The sequence below is a fragment of the Platichthys flesus genome, chromosome 10, assembly GCF_949316205.1.
Source record: "Platichthys flesus chromosome 10, fPlaFle2.1, whole genome shotgun sequence".
Taxonomy (NCBI): Eukaryota; Metazoa; Chordata; class Actinopteri; order Pleuronectiformes; family Pleuronectidae; genus Platichthys; species Platichthys flesus.
Window position 1 is genome coordinate 3,014,314 of NC_084954.1, and position 6,448 is coordinate 3,020,761.

Genomic DNA, 6,448 nt, shown 5'->3' on the forward strand with positions numbered 1-6,448 from the left:
GGCCGAACCCCGAGAGGCCGACTCCCCGGGGTCCGACACCAGGAGGCGCCGAGCGAGGCAGAGAGTGGAAGCCTTTGTGGGGGGGGGCAGAGCGAGACGAGCAGGGAGGGGGAGGGGGTTCTCGCTGAAAAGGAAAGAGCTTTAGCAAAAGGTGCAAAGCATATAATTGCTTCATCCAGACAGAAGGATAAAGAAGACGAGGAAGGAGGGTGTGTAGGGAATTGGGGAAAAGACAGAGGGCACAAGGGGCATGAGACCGGTGGACTGAAGACATATCTGTGGAGTGATACGTCATTAACATCATTGTCTGTGTCCCTTCACACTGCATGTGTGGCCCCGCTGCATCATGGAATCACAGGCTTCATTCTCATTAAGCTCCCTGCGATGTGTGCTGCATGTGACGGACTCCGACGGCTCCTCAGGAGGACGCCGTGCAGGGAGAACAGGGGGGGGGGGGGGGGCTGAGGCCTGAGAAGCATGTAATTGCCTCGGCCGGACAGAGCGAAGGAAAAGAGGAGACAGAAAAAGGACAGAGGAGGAAAGTGGGGGAGATGAAAAGATAAAAGAAGGAAGAGGTCAGGAGAGAAATCAGAGAATGAGGGATCTGGTGTATTTAGTGAACATTGAGGTGGGAGATAGATATATAGATGGAAGGAGACGAGGGAAGAGAAGGAAGAGGAGGAAGAGGAGCCACACGAAAGCGGCGAGCCAGTTCCATTACCAGGGTCCCTCTAACGGGAGGGGGGGGGGGGGGTGGGGGGGCGCCGGCCTGGAACAAATGGGACTGTAATTGCCCACAATCGGTCTTCAGAGCTCAATCACTCTGCCCTGCGGGAGCCATCGGTGAAACTCTCCTCTCACACTAATCTAATAACCTGCTCCCCCCCCCCCCCCCCCCCCCCCCCCCACACGGAGACGTTACCTTTCACCTTTAACTCCGACGAGCAGGCGAGGAGTTGATGACGGCTGGTCGGCATCCACCGGCGGCTGCGTTGTAAACCTTGTATACATCTGCATGAGCTATATCGGTCACAGCGTGTCGGAGCTTCAAAGTGGAGCCGGTAGCTGTCTCCGGAACTCGACTGTTTTTTACAGGAGGCCTTTCTAAGTCGTCTTGTTGCCGTAATTGTTTGTTTTGTTGCATCATTAACCCGGTGAATAGTCGACACTGCATAGATTTACATGCAATTTGTCCATCAAACCCTCTTCTTCTAACTGCAGAGAAGAGTCGGGAAATCATCTCACACACACACTCTCTCTCTCTCTCTCTCTCTCTCTCTCTCTCTCTCTCTCTCTCTCTCTCTCTCTCTCGCTCTCACCTTTCATGTATCTGTGTTTGCTTGGTTTTTGTTAGAAAACTCATCTTTTCTCGTTCACTATTGCTTTAACTTAAGTCCACCTTTATGACCGTGTAAGTTTAATGACTCTTTCACTGTTATCGTTCTGGTTGCAGATAAAAAAAATGCATCGAGACTGAGGAACCTGCTGCTCGGAGTTAACCACTTAAAAACATTTACAGCCAGTTGCTTTCGAAATGGACAAGAATCTCATTATATGGAATAAAAAAGTTATTTTTAATTAAAATGCATTTCCAGACGCCACTAATGATGATGTTTTGAAGATGCTGAGACTTTTCTGTGTCCACAGGTTGAGGAATTTTAAGCAGGTGGCTTGTAAATGTGAAGAATCTATTTCAAAGCATCATCTTTAAAAATGTGAAGCAGGAAATAGGAACCTGAACTCCACTCGCCTCCAACGTCTGAATCCCTGAAGAGTGAAGCAGCATATCCAGCTTTAATTAATTCACTATACTGTGTCATCAGCTCCTCACATATTAATGAATTAGTAAGAGCACACAGCTCTGCAGAAACATTCTGTAGTAATGTGGCATTCAGCCTGGAGATGTTCTTATTAACTGTGCTCATATGCTCTTGTTTAGCAGCTTGTTCTGATTCTAACTAGATAATAATAAATAACATTCATTTAAAAAACCTGTGTAAACATATGTGAACACGAGAGAGCGGGCGACTGCCGTGGCCTCTCAGCTGTCACCTGCACCGGGAGTTAGTGCGACTGGAACCTTCGTTTTTATTTATTTCAATTGAATTAAATTGCCCAAGCATCTTATTATCATTAATAAATGATAATAGCAGATTTTTTGCCGGTGATGACTCGAACGCCTGTTGCACACGTTGGCTGCGTGGGTTGGTGTGTGTGTGGATTTCCATCTGTCGCCTTCTGATGCATGCAAATAAGATTTCTCTTTCTCCTGTTGTTTATAAACCTGTTTTTGTTGAGTGCACGCTGGTGGAAATGTGCCTCTGCCTGTTTATGTGTCAACTTGTGTTGTTCCAAGTTGTGTGTGCTTGCAGGAGAAAGAGACGGGCACATCTAGAACACAGTGCATCTACATGTCTCTCTCTCTTTCCATGTCTCTTCTTCATGTCGTTTCCCATCGTCCACCGGGCTAAAAAGAAAAGGTCTGAGGAGCGTCTCCCTGCACGGAGCCCAGTCAGCGGGGACGTGAGGAGCAGTGAACCAGCGAGGGCCAATCAGGCGTGTGGACGATGGGGACAAACGTGCACAACGCTCCAACAACAACGTTAGATCCTCCGATCCACTGAAGATCAATTGAAGCTACTTTGTTCCCCGAGTAGATTTGTGTTTTTGGTAAAGCACCAAATGAGCCTACATGTTCTTATCAAATATGCAAGGTTATATTCAGTGCAAACAGAAAGAATGGTTTAAATTCCCGCTCTCTACAGAGGAATCCTATATCATTTGCATGTGACAGCACTTTACAGCCGACCGGTTCTTAATTCCATGCACACGGTGCATTGAAGCCACGAGGCGGGCGTGGGAGAACAGAGCGGCAGATTAACGCCTCGCTCCTGCTGAGAGCCGTGGAAGTCGTGTGTTGCCGTCTAACGAGCGGGGGGGGGGGTTTGCAACGCACAACATAGACTCGTCGTGCACATCTGTACAACTGCTGGGAGAAAAAGTTCTGCCACCGCTTCTGGACCTGCACTGAGGACACTCCAGACATTTGCCTGAAACCTTCCAGAGATGCCGTGAAGGAGAACGAGCTGAGAATCTTGGTTTTACTAAATAATGCCATTTTCCTCAATGCTCCAGTCTCTTACACAGATTTTTAAATTCCTTAAGGGATGAGATGCTTTGAGAATAACTTGAGAAAACGTCACAACTATAAAAGAGGAGCGCAGACACGAGGAGTGAATCTTTGTTGGAGAGAGCTTCATGAATTCGGCCCCTGGTTGTTCGACACGTCTTCCTTCAGTAGAGGAAGACGTGTGAGTTCAAGGGAACCTTCGGTGCAGCAGATATCAGTCGTAGCTGTCCCCAGATCTGTGGCTCAACACAAACCCGTCTCTGAGCTCTGCAGGAAGTCGCTTCACCCTGGCGTCTTGGTTTTGCCTCTGACACGTTGTCAGCTGTGAAACCTTTGAAGAAAAGATGTGTGCCTTTTCAAATGGTGTCCGATCAATGGAGTCCACCCCGGGTGGATTCGACTGGAGGTGTGGAAACATCTCAAAGAGGATTAAAGAGAACTGGGAGGCAGCCGAGCTAAATTTCAACTGATCTGACTTAATTGATGTAATTTCCCTTTAACATTATGGTGTATTGATTGTAATCCAATAGCAGAATCATGAAAATACTTATTTTTAATTCAGCATTACAAAATGTAAAAAAAGAGTGAAGAGGTCAGCAGCATTTGTGAATACTGTGTGAGTATATGTTTTAAATTTAATGTTATGTATGAAGTTTTAATAAAGGTTAGTGAATGTGTGAACTTCTATTACTTGATTGGAAACTCTGACAGGACCAGTTAGATAACGAAGGGGCCACAACAGTTAATTAATCTGAAACACTGGGCTTTTTAAATGTGGTCGTTGTCCCATCTGCTAACATGGAGGAGGTCGGGTCTGTGACTCATACAGCAGCCGAGACAACATGGACTCAACCGTCTACACTTATAGTCTGTGTTGTAAATAATACAAAAATGTGTTGTTTTTTAATAAAAGAACTCACTGTAGTGTATTTCTTTTACAATACACTTATACTCCTACTTTAATTTTCTCTTCACTTTTATTTTGTACTTTGTTTTTTTAGTTTTACTGTATTCTATCCTGTGTTCATCCTCCTGCAGTCCTGGAGAAAAACTGGCACGAGAGTTTCCTTCAGGATTAATAAAGTCTCATCTCCTGTTAACAGCTCCACTGCAGCCTCGGCTTGTAACGTCTGTGTGTACATCTTTGAGCACTTATTAATGTTTAACCACTTCCCGCTGAGCTATGGCCTCCGTTCACAGCAATATTCATGAGGATAACCCCCCCCCCCCCCCATCCCCTCCCCTAACCAGCACTGGCATAATGATCACCACAAACACACAAACACCCCTGCTTCAGCACAATGTATTAAACAATTCTCCTTTTGCATACGTGAATATGCGCTCGTTATCGGGAGGAGCCGATTTTTTTTTATCCCCCGAGTGCTTCCACGTGGAATCCTCTTCATCTCCCTCAAGGTGTGTGTGTGTGGATGAATCACATCTCAGTAGAATCCTGATTAGAGACGTTAATCTGCCAGGAGGAATATTCATGCGTCTGTAAGTGGTCGGAGGAAAAGAGGCAGAGCTGCTGTTGTAGGTACAGATGAACAGTGAGGAAGCCATTGTTTCTGCTGCTGCTGCTGGATGTGTGCTCATTAGGATTCACACACAGATGCCTGAGCACACAGAAGACTCCTGACTGTCAGATTAACTCCTGCTAAATACTTATGGACTTGTTGCTTTGCAGGTGAACACGCATTTTTAAACAGTCGTGCCTTACTGTCGAGATTCACACAAACCAAGCAGAATGATTTCAGCTCTGGACCGACGGGACTCACTTAAAAAACCACTGTGTCGATTTGGTTCGTCAATAAATTCAGCAAATTAAATTGTAGGAAATAATTGTCCACATCCAAACAGTGGAGAAATGCAGCGGCCGACCCACTGTGCAGGGAAGATGCTGAAGAAAGACAGAGGAAGACGAGGAGAAGACAGAGCTGAAGATGAAGAGAAAGAGCGAAGCAGCCCTCAGGCACAGAGCGTCTGAAAGTTCATCTGTCCCCCTGTCCCTGTCCCCCTCTGTCCCGGCCTGGCCCCTGTCCCGGCCTGGCCCCTGTCCCTGTCCCCCTCTGTCCCGGCCTGGCCCCTGTCCCTGTCCCCCTCTGTCCCGGCCTGGCCCCTGTCCCGGCCTGGCCCCTGTCCCCCTCTGTCCCAGCCTGGCCCCTGTCCCCCTCTGTCCTGCCCTGGCCCCTGTCCCCCTCTGTCCCGGCCTGGCCCTTGTCCCCCTCTGTCCCGGCCTGGCCCTTGTCCCCCTCTGTCCCGGCCTGGCCCCTGTCCCCATCTGTCCCGGCCTGGCCCCTGTCCCGGCCTGGCCCTTGTCCCTGTCCCCCTCTGTCCCGGCCTGGCCCCTGTCCCCCTCTGTCCTGCCCTGGCCCCTGTCCCCCTCTGTCCCGGCCTGGCCCTTGTCCCCCTCTGTCCCGGCCTGGCCCTTGTCCCCCTCTGTCCCGGCCTGGCCCCTGTCCCCATCTGTCCCGGCCTGGCCCCTGTCCCGGCCTGGCCCTTGTCCCTGTCCCCCTCTGTCCCGGCCTGGCCCCTGTCCCCCTCTGTCCTGCCCTGGCCCCTGTCCCCCTCTGTCCCGGCCTGGCCCTTGTCCCCCTCTGTCCCGGCCTGGCCCCTGTCCCCATCTGTCCCGGCCTGGCCCCTGTCCCGGCCTGGCCCCTGTCCCTGTCCCCCTCTGTCCCGGCCTGGCCCCTGTCCCTGTCCCCCTCTGTCCCGGCCTGGCCCCTGTCCCCCTCAGTCCCGGCCTGGCCCCTGTCCCCCTCTGTCCCGGCCTGGCCCCTGTCCCCCTCTGTCCCGGCCTGGCCCCTGTCCCCCTCTGTCCCGGCCTGGCCCCTGTCCCCATCTGTCCCGGCCTGGCCCCTGTCCCCCTCTGTCCCGGCCTGGCCCCTGTCCCCCTCTGTCCCGGCCTGGCCCCTGTCCCCCTCTGTCCCGGCCTGGCCCCTGTCCCCCTCTGTCCCGGCCTGGCCCCTGTCCCCCTCAGTCCCGGCCTGGCCCCTGTCCCCCTCTGTCCCGGCCTGGCCCCTGTCCCCCTCTGTCCCGGCCTGGCCCCTGTCCCCCTCTGTCCCGGCCTGGCCCCTGTCCCCCTCAGTCCCGGCCTGGCCCCTGTCCCCCTCTGTCCCGGCCTGGCCCCTGTCCCCCTCTGTCCCGGCCTGGCCCCTGTCCTGTTGCCGCCCGGCTCCTCCCGCCAGGCGTGTAGTGCACACAGACAAGTGGAGCCCAACCAACCTTTTCCATTACAGTGATGACCTTCGTGACCGAACACTCCGGGAGCGGCAGCCAGTACAGGGCTGCCTCCACAGCACGGCCATTAACTCTCTT